Source organism: Mauremys reevesii, linkage group 6 (genome assembly GCF_016161935.1).
Source record: "Mauremys reevesii isolate NIE-2019 linkage group 6, ASM1616193v1, whole genome shotgun sequence".
Classification (NCBI taxonomy): domain Eukaryota; kingdom Metazoa; phylum Chordata; order Testudines; family Geoemydidae; genus Mauremys; species Mauremys reevesii.
Window position 1 is genome coordinate 93,079,003 of NC_052628.1, and position 14,680 is coordinate 93,093,682.

Consider the following 14,680-nt stretch of genomic DNA (forward strand, 5'->3'; position numbering starts at 1 on the left):
CATGTAAGGTATCAATAGAAAAGTTATGAATTGCTAAGTAAAATTATCTTGTTTACATGCATGTGTCATCTTTGTATCTGAAGTTATGAATATTGGCTATCAGGGGCGGCTCTAGGCATTTTGCCACCCCGAGCACGGCAGGCAGGCTGCCTTCGGCGGCACGCCTGTGGGAGGTCCTCCGAAGCCGCGGGACCAGTGGACCCTCCGCAGGCAAGCCACCGAAGGCAGCATGCCTGCCGACCTCGTGGCGCCGGCAGAGTGCCCCCCGCGGCTTGCTGCCCCAAGCACGCGCTTGGCGTGCTGGGGCCTGGAGCCGCTCCTGTTGGCTATGCACTTGTATCTTAAACGTGTGTTGTATTCCTGGGTTATATCTGGGGATTGCGTTTACATTAGGGCTAGCCCATTAAGGACACTCCACTTTCACAATGAGCAATTGAGGAATCTCATTCTACCCAGTAGGCCTTTCCTGTGGATGCCTCAGACACCAAAGAGCCAATGACCACCCTCTGTGATTCAGCAAAACATGGAGGGGCATGTGATATGCTCATGTGACCTTGGACTCCATCTTGGGCCAGTAACTTTCCAGACACAGGGGCTGTGGGCTTTGTTTGGGACAGTCAATTTCCATGCACATACCTGAGACATCTCCTTTTTCCTGCTCCAAATTCTCTGGACTGTGGATTTACAACTAAAAGGAGTATTTTGAACTGTGGACCTAGGATCTTCCAATCTTTTGGAAGTTACCAGAAAGACTTTTGCAAGCCAGCAGTCTATTCCATCACTGCTACACACCTGATATAAGGACTTTGCGATCATTTGTATGTATATGATCTATTAACCATTTTAACTTATTTTCTTTAATTAATAAATCTAAGGATTGGCTGACGATGTGATATTTGGGTAAGATCTGAGATACATATCAACCTGGGGGTAAGTGTCTGTCTGATCCTTTGGGAATAGTAAGAACCTCACATATGGTGAATTGCATATTTAATAACCTCTTACTATGTTAGACCTGTTTGTCTGTATGGGAGCTAAGGGCTGGAATGCCTAAGGGGGACTGTGTTTGGCGTCTGGTTAACCAGTGTGGTACTGCAGAGGCTTTTTTGTTACTTGCTTGGTGAATCTAACCAGGTTTTGGGGATTGCCTGCCCTGTTTCTTGAAGTCTGCCCTAAATGTGGCTTGATCAGTGTGGTCCCTCCCGGCACCCAGTCACAGGTATCATCTGCAAACTTTATAACTGTGCTCTCTATGCCATTATCCAAATCATTTATGAAGATATTGAATGGAACCAGACCCAGGACAGATCCCTGTGGAACTCCACTTAATATGCCCTTCCAGTTTGATTGTGAGCCATAGATAACTGCTTTCCGGTTTTCCAGCCAGTTGTGTACCCACCTTATAGTAGGTTGGTCTAGGCTATATTTCTCTAGATTGCAAAGGAATGATGTATCAATAAATATTCCTTATGTTATTTGTTGGATATTAATTATTTGTATGGTTAGCCTAAAATTTTCAATGTGCTGTTGAGTTTTGTGTTGAAACACATGACCATATTATAGAAGATAGGATTGTGGAGCTGCAGTCATTTTTTCCACCACTGAAGAGTGGGCTCTTAGAGTTTTTGGCACCTGGGAAATGGTTGTTGCATCGACAATAATGGATATCTTCATTAGCGCTGGTTGTTTCTACTAAAATGGTCATCAGCAGTGAAATGGTTGCTGTTTAGTTTGGTATCATTAGGTATAAAGATCAACAGATTTCTGAGATGAAGTGGGCTGTTCACACCATATATATGTGTTTGCAGACTCAGTTAAACAGCATCATATTGGTTTTCAGTCAGTTCTCTTTCGGAAGGGCTTTCTCTGCATCTATAGGGGCTAGAAACTTAGACCAAAATTTCAAATGTGTGTGCTTAAAATTAGACATCTAAATCTATTTATATACTGAAAAAAGTGCCCTGGATTTCAGAAATGCTGGTAGTGTTCACTGTGTCAGTCACAGCTGTGGATAGTGAGCGCCTCAGAATCTGGCTATTGTTTCTGTAGGTGCCTGTGTATTAGGGCCTCATGCCACTGGGCCTCAAACTGGTCTCAAGGAGAAACTCATTGGGTGGATTCTGTGACAAATTCCATTGTCTTGGTATCTTGGAAACATGGGATCCTACTATATTGCCCCCTAGAATCACAGTACTATCCTCTGGAATTCCCTCAGAATTGTCTGGGAATTGCTTTATTAGTTTTGTTATTAGGCCCATCTCATGGTACTACAGTCATCCTCTGGACTTTTGAAATGTTTAGGGTGTTGTTGTGAGTATCCCTCACACCTGATGAATGGAGCTGTATGAAACTCAGTAGTTTTGGTTTTTCAGGGGGCTCATGCTAATTGTTTTTTGTTTTGTTTTGCTCTGTATAGTTTTTCACCTGTTGGGTTTCATTTTGAATCTCAGGTTTGAATAAACCCAAAACTTGGGGTGGGGGGAAGGAACAGCCAAGATTTGCTGTATTCAACCAGATGAATTTTCCATGTTTTTTGATTTTCTAATGAAATTTTTCTTTATTACATCTATCTGCCTGTTGACTTATGTAGTCCTTTGTCATCGTAGTAGCTAAAAGTCTATGCTCTACTGCAGAAGTCCAATGATTGCCACTTAGATTACACTTCTGTCTCTGACATGGGGGCGGGGGGAGACACCTGTGCTATTCACAGACATTCCTATTGTTCAGAATTATTTATAGTGAAATTGAAAAGAGAGAATACCTGCTTCTTCAGTGCCTCAGCTCCAGCACCTCTCGGAAAGTGAGGTGCTCTGATAGGAGCTGGCTACTAAGAGAAACCAATGGGAGCAAAGATGAAACTCAGACTGATGTGGTGCTCCCATGATTCAGGGGAATACACATAGCTGAATGCCTGTGGATTCTAACACCTATAACAAAAGAATAATAATTACTCTCTAACCAAGTGCAGGAAATTTGATTTAGCACAGAAATAAATGTTCAAATGGTGGGAGTTCTTGCCATCAGGGATATTGACCAACAAGGACATTTTCAGGGAGTTTTCAGATCTGTCAGTTCTAAGATGAAAATGTCTCCAGAGCAACTTCCAACTGGGAGGTGAGAGTCTGATGCATCTTGCATGACTAAGCTGGTGCATGCAGCACTGCTAGAAGAACTTCTGTATTGTCTTTCAGAGAAGAAACTCACGTGAAAAGAAAAAAGAACAATTTATTAAAGCAATCCACTATTAAGGGAGGTTTAAGGTCACTGTGCATTGGTTTATCTTTGGTAAGCCACGATCTAGCTTCCACCTTCCAAACATGTCTGTTACAACAGAATATCATAAAACATGAATCTCCCTATTAAAGTAAACACAAAAATACTTAGTCATCAAGAACAGTCTCTTGAACCTTTCACTGCGTCTGAAATGTCCATTATAGTTTCACTTTCATTTCCTTTTTTAAACAACATTTTAGCAATACAAAGGTGCATGCATGTGTTTTTCCCACTTCTAATTTTTATCATTTTCAGATAATGAGGTTCTGGGATAGTCTAGCTTGTGGTTGAGTTATCCTCAGAAATAACATGATTTATGATGCTGATTCTCAGATTCAGATGGCAAAATGAACATGCACACCTATCATCTCTGAAATAACAGAATACTGATACATATTTCTATATAGATAACTCAGTACCGTACCTGTCTTGGGTTATGCATCCTCCTGGGTAGCATCTGAAGCTGGAGTTGTGTGGAGACTGCAAGTTATAGTACTAAAATCTGAAGGCAGAGCTGAGGGCAGGGAGAAAACACTGAAATGTTTAGGGTTGAATAGTGTCATCAAGACACAGCCTGGAGTAAGGGACAGTGCAGGACCAAACTGCTCCAGGGAGTGCAAGGGGAGAGTACACACACTGCACGGTCCTTTTGGATGTTGCAACATGCCCCTTCTCTATTCCTGGCCAGTGTAATTGTGTACCAGGCCACTTCCCTGTCCCTTCAGACTGACCTGCACACCCAGACACAGTAGGAAGGAGCCAGTCCCTGTGCTGTCTGTCACAGGGACTACAATTGTGCCTTGACCTCTCTTGGTAGGGGTGGGGAGCAAAGGTGGGGGAATATGAGATACCATTCACCCTTCTCCCCTCCCACGCACACCAGTGTCAGGCCCAGGGATAACATAGTCCTTAACTGTTCTTCCTTCATTTTAGTAAAGGTTAAAGAATCATGGTTACATATACTTTGCCAAATTTCAAGAGCCAGCTCCAGCTTCCACTGAAGTCAATGGGAGCAGGAGTAAGCCCTTAATTTGCCTATTAAATACTTCTATTCTGAGTAGAAAGTGGCTTCAGTGAACCAATACTGGCCACTGAGCCTCAGACAGAAATGTTATACTCATTCTATTCAGCTAGGGAGGGCAGATTTATGTATCTCCAGCATTAAAGAGCCTCCTCCAACTTGTCAACATGCATTCTTACAAATGAAAAAAGATAGGCATTTGAGGAGCAAGTGTGAAGAATTTCCCATTTATCTGAACGTTAACAACCACAATAGTTTATACAGTTACTTTGTAACTTGGTTCTCAGGTCAGCTGATACAGGATTTCAGAGGCAATTACAGTAAATCAAACTGTAGAATATCCCCATGGGGTAGTTTGAAGATACCTTCGAAAAATGCTCTTCTTTTTTTTTTATCCTCTAACCCTAGAGCTGCCGCATCTCGCAGCTGCTTTCTTTTTGACAATTCGTCACTCCTGAAAAATGTTTGCAAGCACTTTGGATAATTTCCAATTCATTCTTGCAGGAAATGAGGATTTGCTTCCTCACTTGGGATACCTGCTGCTAGGTTTATTCACTAATAAGCATGATAAATGTTTTAGCCTTTGATCAGTGCTAATTTAACAAGTAAGCTCCACAGAAAAAAGTCTTTGAGGCTCAGGGGCTCAAGACGGTGCATGAGTTGGAAATATGATTGATTGTGTTGCTATGAGAAATTTCCATAAAAAAACTTTTATCATGCTGCTGTGTTCCGAACAATTAAATCAAAAGTGAAAGATAGCTACCGTCGACAAAGGAGAGAAGAAGCAAACCAAACTTCATAGGACTTTGTTTCAAGCTACATAGGTTGATTTTCTAGGAATATTTTCAGTCTTCTCTTTAATTAATTGGTGAATTCTTTTCCCTCTGCTGGACATTTTTTATTGGATCCCTAAATAACTTCTAGTTCTTTCTATGGAAGATATCAGGACATTTTTTAAAACCTTTTTGTTTTCTGGACTTGGAGAAAAAGAGAGAGACAGAATGATCTCCTGCAAAACTGCCAAGAGGGATTTGGCCCTGGGGGAGCAGGATGGGCTGGCTAGAAGTAGGGGGCCCTCTGGGTCTGCATGCAAATACAGTTGCCCCCCCCCAAGCCAAACCTATAAAGGTGGATACCTGGGTGGCAAAGTGTCGTAGTAGTGAACTGATGGTTGTCATAAATGATCAAATATCAAGTGAAAAATTGGTTTCATTAAAATGTTAATTATGAAAGAAAATAGCTCTCTTATATGACATTGGCCCAGCAGAGCATTGGCAACCTAGGAGAAATATATTTCAGTGTGAGTGGAGTCACAGCACGGGTAAAAGGGAGGAGGAAGAGAGTTCAGATATCAAATATCGGTAATCTGTAAAGTGGAGCAGGCATTCTGTGTTTCTGTGCATCTCTTGGCTATGACCTTCCACCACAGAAGACTTCTCCACTGACACTTAGTTTGAGGTGGCAGCAAACAGAAGACATTGGGAGACAAAACAAGGCATAGAGCGTGATAGCAGCTGCTGTGCAATATGCTTTGAATGGTCCGATATGAGAAGATATTAAGGCCCTGGATGGTGGAACATAGACAGTGAGATTAGGGAGCAAGACAGTGTGTCACATTCAGAGGTGAGTCTGACCCTTAAGTAAATCTAACTTCATTTAGTTCAAATGCCAAGGAACTAGGAGGAAAGAATGTAGCAAGACAGGCAACTAACAGCAGGATATAAGTGAGTTGAAGAAGTAGTGTAGGGAGAGATTTTCAAAGGCACAAATGGGAGTAAGGTGATTTTCAGTGGAAGCTGAACATCTAACACTCCTTTGTTGCCCTTGAAAATCTCCCCAAATATCTATTGCTTTCGCCTTGATCCTTGGAACTGGATCCTCCCCACTCACCTACTTTGCAGTGAAGCTGTTGCAAAAATGCCAAGTGAGAGAGTATCCACCATGGCACTTGGTAAGTTATTTCAATGATTAATTACCCTAAATGTTAAAAAATTTGCACCTTATTTCTAGCCTAAATTTATCTAGTTTCAGCTTCCAGCCATTGGATTTTGTTATACCTGTCTGGAAGATTGAAGAGCCCTCTTATCAATTTTGTTCCTCATGTAGAGGAACTTATAAACTGTAATCAAGTCACTCCTTAAACTTCTTTTTGATATGCTAAATAATTTGAGCTCCTTGAATCTATCACTTTAAGCCAGGTTTTCCTATCTTTTTTTTATTATTCTCATGGCTCTTCTCTGAACCATCTCCAGTTTTTCAACATCCTTCTTCAATTGTGGTTACCAGAAGTTGACACAGTTATTCCATCAGCAGTTGCACTAGTGCCAGATGCAAAGGTAGAACTCCTATTCAGTGTTCAAGTGTTAATATATATAAGGATCATATTAGGTGCACTGAGAGCTCAAGTTCAGCCAATTATCCACCATACCCCACAAATCTTTTTCAGAGTCATGGCTTCCCCATCCCCTAAGTAAAGCTTGCATGATACGTTCCTAATGTATGACTTTACATTTGCCGGAATGAAACACTTAATGTTTATTGTTTATTTTCTAAAAAAATCCTGTAATGGAGACATTTATTTATTTTCTCACATATTTCCTAGTAACTGTTATATAACTACTGTTATTGAAAGTGCCAGATGATATAGGCAGGTGATAATGTTTGCATAAAAAACTGAATGTATCCAACTGTCAATAGAAATTAAATAATTTACCTTATATACATTTGTATCCTTATATTTTAATATTTGTCTTTACAATGAATTTAAGCTTTACATTATTTTATATGGGACAGAATACGGAATTTGCTAAATATGAGTTGGTGAGAGTCTCAAGTCATTGTAACATGTACCAATCTGTCGGGAATAAAGGACTCTATCTCAAGAGCACTGCTAAGAAGTTTTGTAATGTGTGTCAACTTAATTTTGTAAATTATTTCAAGAGGAAGCAGGAGGAAAAGCTGAAGTTGCATTGCCTCAAATGGAGTTTCCAAATCATTATTGGGTGCATGTGGCTAAGCAATATAGTTACAAATCTGGGAGGCCCTGTAGTGGGGCAGTTGCCCCACTCCTGAAGAACAGGGATTAAAGTAGCCAAGCTAGGCTGATTGGGGAAGCAGCCACAGCTGTGGCAAGCTCAATCAGGGCCCAGCTAGCCCTTATAAGAGGGCTGGGGGGCAGGAGCTGAAGGAGTGTCACTCGAGCCCTGGAGTGGGAGGGGCTAGCTGTCTGGGAGCAACGTACCTGAGGTGGAGCAGTGCTGGGGAAGGGTAAAGGGAGCTGGGGAGCTCCAGCCTGGTAAAACCCCAGGCTTTAGGCTGTGGTGAAGGCCTACAGAGATACTGGGGCTGCAGAGGTGCAGTCCGGGGTTAGGCAGAGGCAGCTGGTCCTAACCCCTTGCCAATGATGAGTGGTCATTACAGACTGCAGTCTGCCCCAGGGAGTGGAGGCTAGATGATGACTGGCACTAGCCACTGAGGCAAGGTGGGTTTAGAGGGTTGGGTGTTCCAAGGGAGGGGAGACCCAGAGCATGGGGATATTGCTGGGGCAGAACCCTGAAGTAAAGGGCACCAGGGACCGGGAGGGACACGGGGGCCTGAGGCAGGTGAGCCACCGGCCAGCAGAGGGCACTCCAGAGCTGGTAAAGATCTAATTCCCAGGACAACCAGCAGGAGGCGCCGTGCCAGTGTGTTTCACATCGCTACAGGCCCATTCCCTATTTCCTCTTTGGTAGTTTGTGTGAGAGGCATGACTATTTTTTACAACCCCACCACACCAGTAAATGGCTTTATTTAAACATTAAAGTTGTCAGGAGAAATAGCCCCCGGCAACATGTTCATCCTCATTGAATACGTGAGTTTGAGTCCTATCTTCTTCATCTTTGTGAACATGTGTGAGCTGAGCTTTAAAATGGAGCCACAGCCTTCACCCTATGGAGAATATGGCTATAAGGTGAGGCCTGTTGGATAGGAACAATATGGAACAAGGTGTCATGACTCTCTTCTGAGGACCCTGACATGGCATCCTGGGAGGTATGCTGCCTGCCAGGGCCCTGTATCTGAGACATCATGGAGGGATTGTCGAGGAACATCTGGCCCTTTGACTACTACCCCATGCTACTAATCCATGTGGACACTAATGATACCGCAAGGTATGACCTTCAGCAGATCAGAAGTGACTTCAAGGCTTTGGGAGTGAGGGTGAAGGATTGGGGAGCACAGGTGGTGTTCTCTTCAATCCTTCCAGTCAAGGGTAGGGGCCCAGGCAGAGACAGATGCATCCTGGAGGTGAATGCCTGGCTGCGAAGATGGTGTCACCAGGAGGGCTTCAGCTTCCTTGCCCATGGGATGCTGTTCCAGGAAGAAGGACTGCTAAGCAGAGATAGGATCGGCCTATCAAGGCAGGGGAAGAGCATATTTGGATACAGATTGGCTAACCTAGTGAGAAGGGGTTTAAACTATGTTCAAAAGGGGCAGGTGGTCAAAACCCACAAGTAAATCAAGAACATGGAGACCTGGGAGAAGGTTTGGAATTTAGGGGGAGCATAGATTGTTATAGCAGGGATAAAGGAGAGACAAGACAGAACTGGCATCTTAGATGTCTGTATACTAATGCGAGAAGTATGGGGAATAAGCAGAAGAACTCAAAATGCTAATAAATAAATACAACTATGACATAGTTGGCATCACAGATACCTGATGGGATAATACATATGACTGGAATATTGGTATAGAAGGGTACAGCTTGTTCAGGAAGGACAGGCAGGGAAAAAAAGGAGGAGATATTGCCTTATATATTAAAAATGTATACACTTGGACTGGGATTGAGATGGAAATAGGAGACAAACTTGTTGAAAGTCTCCGGGTAAGGATAAAAGGGGTAAAAACGAGGGTGATGTCATGGTAGGGGTCTACTACAGACCACCTAAGCAGGAAGAAGAAGCTGTCTTTTTAAACAGCTAACAAAATCATCCAAAGCACAGGACTTGGTGGTGATGGGGGACTTCAACTACCCAGAAATCTGTTGGGAAAATAACACAGCAGGGCACAGATTGTTCTATAAATTCTTGGAATGTATTGGAGACTTTTTTTTATTTCAGAAGGTGGAGAGAGCTACCAAGGGAGAGGCTGTTCTAGGTTTGATTTTTGACAAATAGGGAGGAACTGGTTGAGAATTTGAAAGTGGAAGGCAGCTAGGGTGAAAGTGATCATGAAATAATAAAGTTCACGATTCTAAGGAATGGCAGGAGGGAGAACAGCAAAATAAAGAATGGATTTCAAGAAGGCAGACTTTAGAAAACTCAGGAAGGTAGTTAAGATCCCGTATCAAAACAACCTGATAACTTTCTTTGACGGGGTAACAAGCCTTGTTGATAGTGGGGAAGCAGTAGACGTGATATATCTTGATTTTAGTAAAGCTTTTGATGCTGTCTCTCATGACCTTCTCATAAATAAACTATGGAAATGCGACCTAGATGGAGCTTCTATAAGATGGGTGCAAAACTGGTTGGAAAACCATTCCCAGAGAGTAGTTATCAGTGGTTCACAGTCATGCTGGAAGGGCATAGCAAGTAGGGTCCCACAGGGATCAGTTCTGGGTCATGTTCTCTTTAAATATCTTCATCAGTGATTTAGATAATAGCATAGAGAGTACACTTATAAAGTTTGCAGATGATACCAAGCTGGGAAGGGTTGCAAGTGCTTTAGATGATAAGATTAAAATTCAAAATGATCTGGACAAACTGGAGAAATGGCCTGAAGTAAATAGGATGAAATTCAATAATGACAAATGCAAAGTACTCCACTTAGGAAGGAACAATCAGGTACACACATACACAATGGGAAATGACTGCCTAGGAAGGAGTACTGTGGAAAGGGATCTGGGGATCATAGTGGATCACAAGCTAAATAAGAGTCAATAGTAATGCTGTTGCAAAAAAAGCGAACATCATTCTGGGATGTATTAGCAGGAGTGTTGTAAGCAAGACATGAAAAGTACCGTAATTCTTCCACTCTACTGTGCTCTGATTAGGCCTCAACTGGAGTACTGTGTCCAGTTCTGGGCACTGCATTTCAGGAAGGATGTGGACAAATTGGAGCAAGTCCAGAAAAGAACAACAAAAATGATTAAAGGTGTAGAAACCATGACCTATGAGGGAAGATTGAAAAAAAAAAAGGGTTTAGTCTGGAGAAGAGAAGACTGAGGGGGAACATGATACAATCTTTCACATACTTGAAAACTGTTTACAAGGAGGATGAAGAAAAATTGTTTTTCTTAACCTCTAAGGATAGGACAAGAAGCAATGGGCTTAAATTGCAGAAAGGGCAGTTTAGGTTGGACATCAGGAAAAACTTCCTAACTGTAGGGGTGTTAAGCACTGGAATAAATTGCCTAGGGAGGTTGTGGAATCTCCACCATTGGAGATTTTAAGAGCTGGTTAGACAAACACCTGTTAGGAATGGTCTAGCTAAGTAGTCCTGCCACAAGTGCAGGGGACTGGACTAGATGACCTCCCTTCCAGTTCTATGATTCTATGACGTGACTTACCAGGAAGAAGTATTTTTATTAGGGATACAGAGGAATAACCGGAATTCAGAACAACAGAGAGTTTACTGGCAAAGTGTTATTTCTGAGACAATATGATAGGTGACAACATGCACACAGTAGACCAGATTCTCAGCTGGTGTAAATCTTTGGAATTGCAATGAAGACAATGGAACTGTGCCGATTTACCACAGCTGAGGATGTGCCCCAGTGTTTTCAAGGGGAATGAGCAGAATTAGGGCAGGCACAATCTAAACAACCATGTTTAAAACAAAAAAAGATTAACAGTCTCCCACCTTTTAGTCAGCTACTATCTTTGGAGGCTCACTAATGTACTGGGCAAAATGCAACTTCAGCTTTTCTTCCTGCTTCCTCTTGAAATAATTTACAAAATAAAGTTGACACACATCACAGAACTTCTTGTCAGTGCAGCAAGCTGAATATACTGCCAAACAGCATTCTCTAGTCAATCATTCCTCAGTAGTTCTCTCTTTCCCAGCATACCAACAAGCCATTTTTACTTGGATTTGCCACAGAGTGTCACTTGGAATTACTTTGGTCATGCATATTTTTTTCTGTTATTTTGCCAACTCCACTGCAGCTGCATATGTGCAGTTGGATGCAGTACTTGACACTCGTGAAATTATACTTCATCTTCCTTTCCTTTGCTAGGATTACATGAAGCTCATTAGGATGTTGCTGGCAGAATCTTTTAAGTTAGCTGCACAAAACTTCAAAAAACATCTTTGGAAGCTTTTAAAATAACAGAGTCAGATGTGACAGGACCTTTTAAATATATTAAATAGGGTTGCTTTGTATGTGAGTAAGATACAAAGCATTTGGAGTCCAAAATATTCAAAAGCAAACTAAAAAGGATGAAAGTTTTTTGTTTTTGTTGTCAATGGAGACCAGAGATTCATGGAACAGGCCACCTGGGCTAACTAATAATCTACTGTTATTTCTCGCTGTTTTCATGAGGACTTTATAGCCGTGTTATTTGTTCATCTAGTTTGTTCCTTTGTAAATTAAATGTCACCATCTTGTTTTCCTTAGGATTATATGTGTATAGACCAGAGGTGGGCAAAGTATGGCCCGCGGGCCACATCCGGCCTGTGGCCCCTGAGCTCCTGGCCTGGGAGGCTAGCCAGCCGCCCCTCCCTTGCTGTTCCCCCTCCCCCGCAGCCTCAGCTCACTGCACTGCTGGCGCAATGCTCTGGGCAACGGGGCTGCGAGCTCTTGCCAGGCAGAGCAGCTGCAGAGCCCGGGCCTGGCCTGGTGCTCTGTGCTGCACGGTGGCATGGCTGGCTCCAGCTGGGCACTGCAGCTGCCTGTCTGGGTGCTCAGGGTAGCGCAGCTGTAGCGCCGCCAGCCACCGGTGCTCCAGGCAGCGCAGTAAGGGGGCAGGGAGCAGGGGGAGTTGGATAGAGGGCAGGGGAGTTCGGGGTGGTGGCCAGGGGACGGGTGTGTGAATAGTGGGCAGGATGGTCAGAGAGCAGGAATGAGAAGAGGGGTTGGATGGGGTGGCGAGGGGCAGTCAGGGGTGGGGGTTCCGGGGGCGGTCAGGGAGAAGGGGTGGTTGGATGGGGCAGGGGTCCAGGTGGGGAAGTCAGGAATGAGAGGAGAGGTTGGATGAGGTGGTGGGGGGCAGTCAGGGGCGGGGGTTCCAGGGGCTGTCGGGGGACAGGGAACGGAGGGGGGGGGGGTTGGATGGGGCAGGAGTCCCAGGGGGGCCATCAGGGAGTGAGAAGCAGGAGGAGTCGGATAGGGGCCTGGCCACGCCTGGCTGTTTGGGGAGGCACAGCCTCCGCTAACCGGCCCTCCATACAATTTTGGAAACCCGATGTGGCCCTCAGACCAAAAAGTTTGCCCTGGTATAGACCTATTGGACACTACCAACAGTGAAGCTGCACAAAACCAGATGGTGTAATTTACAATTTAGGACTTTTCTTCACTACAGGGAGATCGATGCTGCTACAATCAATGCAGCAGTGATCCATTTAGTGGGTCTAGTGAGCACCTGCTAAATCAACAGCAGAGCGCTCTCTGGTTGATCCCAGTACTCCAGCTCTCCAAGAAGAATAAGGGAAGTCGACTGGAGAGTGTCTCCCATTGACAGAGTGCAGTGAAGACACCAGGGTAAGTCGACCTAAGATGCATCAACTCCCGCTATGCTATTCATGTAACTGGATTAGCGTAACATAGGTTCGCTTACCCCTGTAGTGACGACAAGCCCTAACTGTATGGAGAGAGTCTCTTCTAGTGGTTAGGGTGTAGGATTGGGAGACTGAAATTAGCAGCCCAGGTTCTTCTTAATTTGAACCAACCCTTTGCACTTCATCACTTTAGGCTTGTAATTCTTTGGGTGAAATTCTGGCTCCACTGGAGTCGATGGCAAAACTCCCACTGATTTCAATAGGGTCAGGATTTCATCCCCTGAGCTCTGAAATATGTATGATGCCTCCTCAAGTACTCTGGGATGTATGCCCATCCAGCAAGTGGAATCTGTGTGACACCTATGAGTGATCAACATATAGCCATTCAAATCTGGGCACTTCCTTTTAGAAAATGGGCATTTTTTGATCATTCAAGAAGTGTTCTCTGTTGCGCCAGTATAACCTCCCAAGGGCAGGGCAATGAATAGACACTGAATTAATGCTTTTGCAGTTTCTTTCTTGTCTTGGCAATGGATACAGCAGGAAAGTAGTTAACCTCGAAAGCAGATGCTGTGTCAGAGATTTGTACTGGAAGGTAAATACATTACAAATAAATACATATATGCATACACATTTCTCTGGTTTGTAATGAGAGAGCACTAAGGGGACATGAATTGTTTCCTGTAGTTAACAGAATATTATTGACCTCTAAGTTGAATGTCAACAATCATGTTAATGTGATTATAACAACTTTGATAAGACTAGCCCTTTGGTCCAAATATATCAGGCCCCCATATTTAATATGTCGTAAACAATAGGGTTAGCGAAACCAGGTCAGCCAAAATAAGAACTAGCTTCCAAATTTGCCCTTCACTTTGCTCAAACTCTTCCCTTTTTAACCTAGGCAAAACAACATAGGCAATGCTAACAATAGGTGGTGCTACCAGCTCCACCTGTAATATATGTGAGTGGATCGATCAGTACTTATTCAGTAAGTCACTCTGTCTCTCGTTTTTCTTTATTAATGGATTTCAAATTGAAAAGGAGCCTAACATTTTGTGCAGATGGCAAGGCTATGCGATGTGAATGAGTGAAGCAATGTGGTGAGAATAAGTGACACTGGATCATGTACCATTGCCTTTTTCTTGTCCCTTGACATCTGTGGGTTATTGGAGTGAAGCTTGGAAGACTCTATATAAAAAAGGGAGACAGGGATGTTTAGCTTTGAAGGAGCCCTGGAGTGAATTCCTAGAGGAAAGTGGAAAAAGATAGCAGCCATGAAAGATTAAGTAATTGGATAAAACAGCTTTTGTCAATTTTAAAATGCAGAAACTTCCTCACAGTATAACCGTGAGCATTTGAAGACATGAGTGATATTTGTATTGCTCTTTGCATCATTCTGACCTAGTCATCTGCAGGCCCATAGCAGTGGATTCTGTATTTACAAGGGTTCAGAGAACTATATACTGTATGCAAGTACAATGCTATCGTGTTATAAACATAAATATGTACTGATTTGCTTTGTGTTAATGTAAATTGTGGTATATGACCATTTTACATAACAAAGTTGTGAAAAGTATTTTGAACTATTGAAGTGGGTTTGCTTTATTGGATACTTAAGATATAGCAATATCATAGGGAACGTGTATAGTGCACAGCATTGTTTATCAGTGGAGCTAGAGATATACCCTA

The 14,680-nt window shown here is 43.1% G+C and overlaps 1 long non-coding RNA gene across 1 annotated transcript in view; it reads left to right on the plus strand.

The window, feature by feature from the left end:
- The window catches only part of LOC120407481, a 30,347-nt gene that overhangs the window by 10,292 nt on the left and 5,375 nt on the right, over positions 1-14,680 (plus strand). The window contains exon 2 of the long non-coding RNA XR_005600020.1: positions 12,793-12,971. This is a non-coding gene — a long non-coding RNA (uncharacterized LOC120407481). The remainder of the gene's footprint in view (positions 1-12,792; positions 12,972-14,680) is intronic.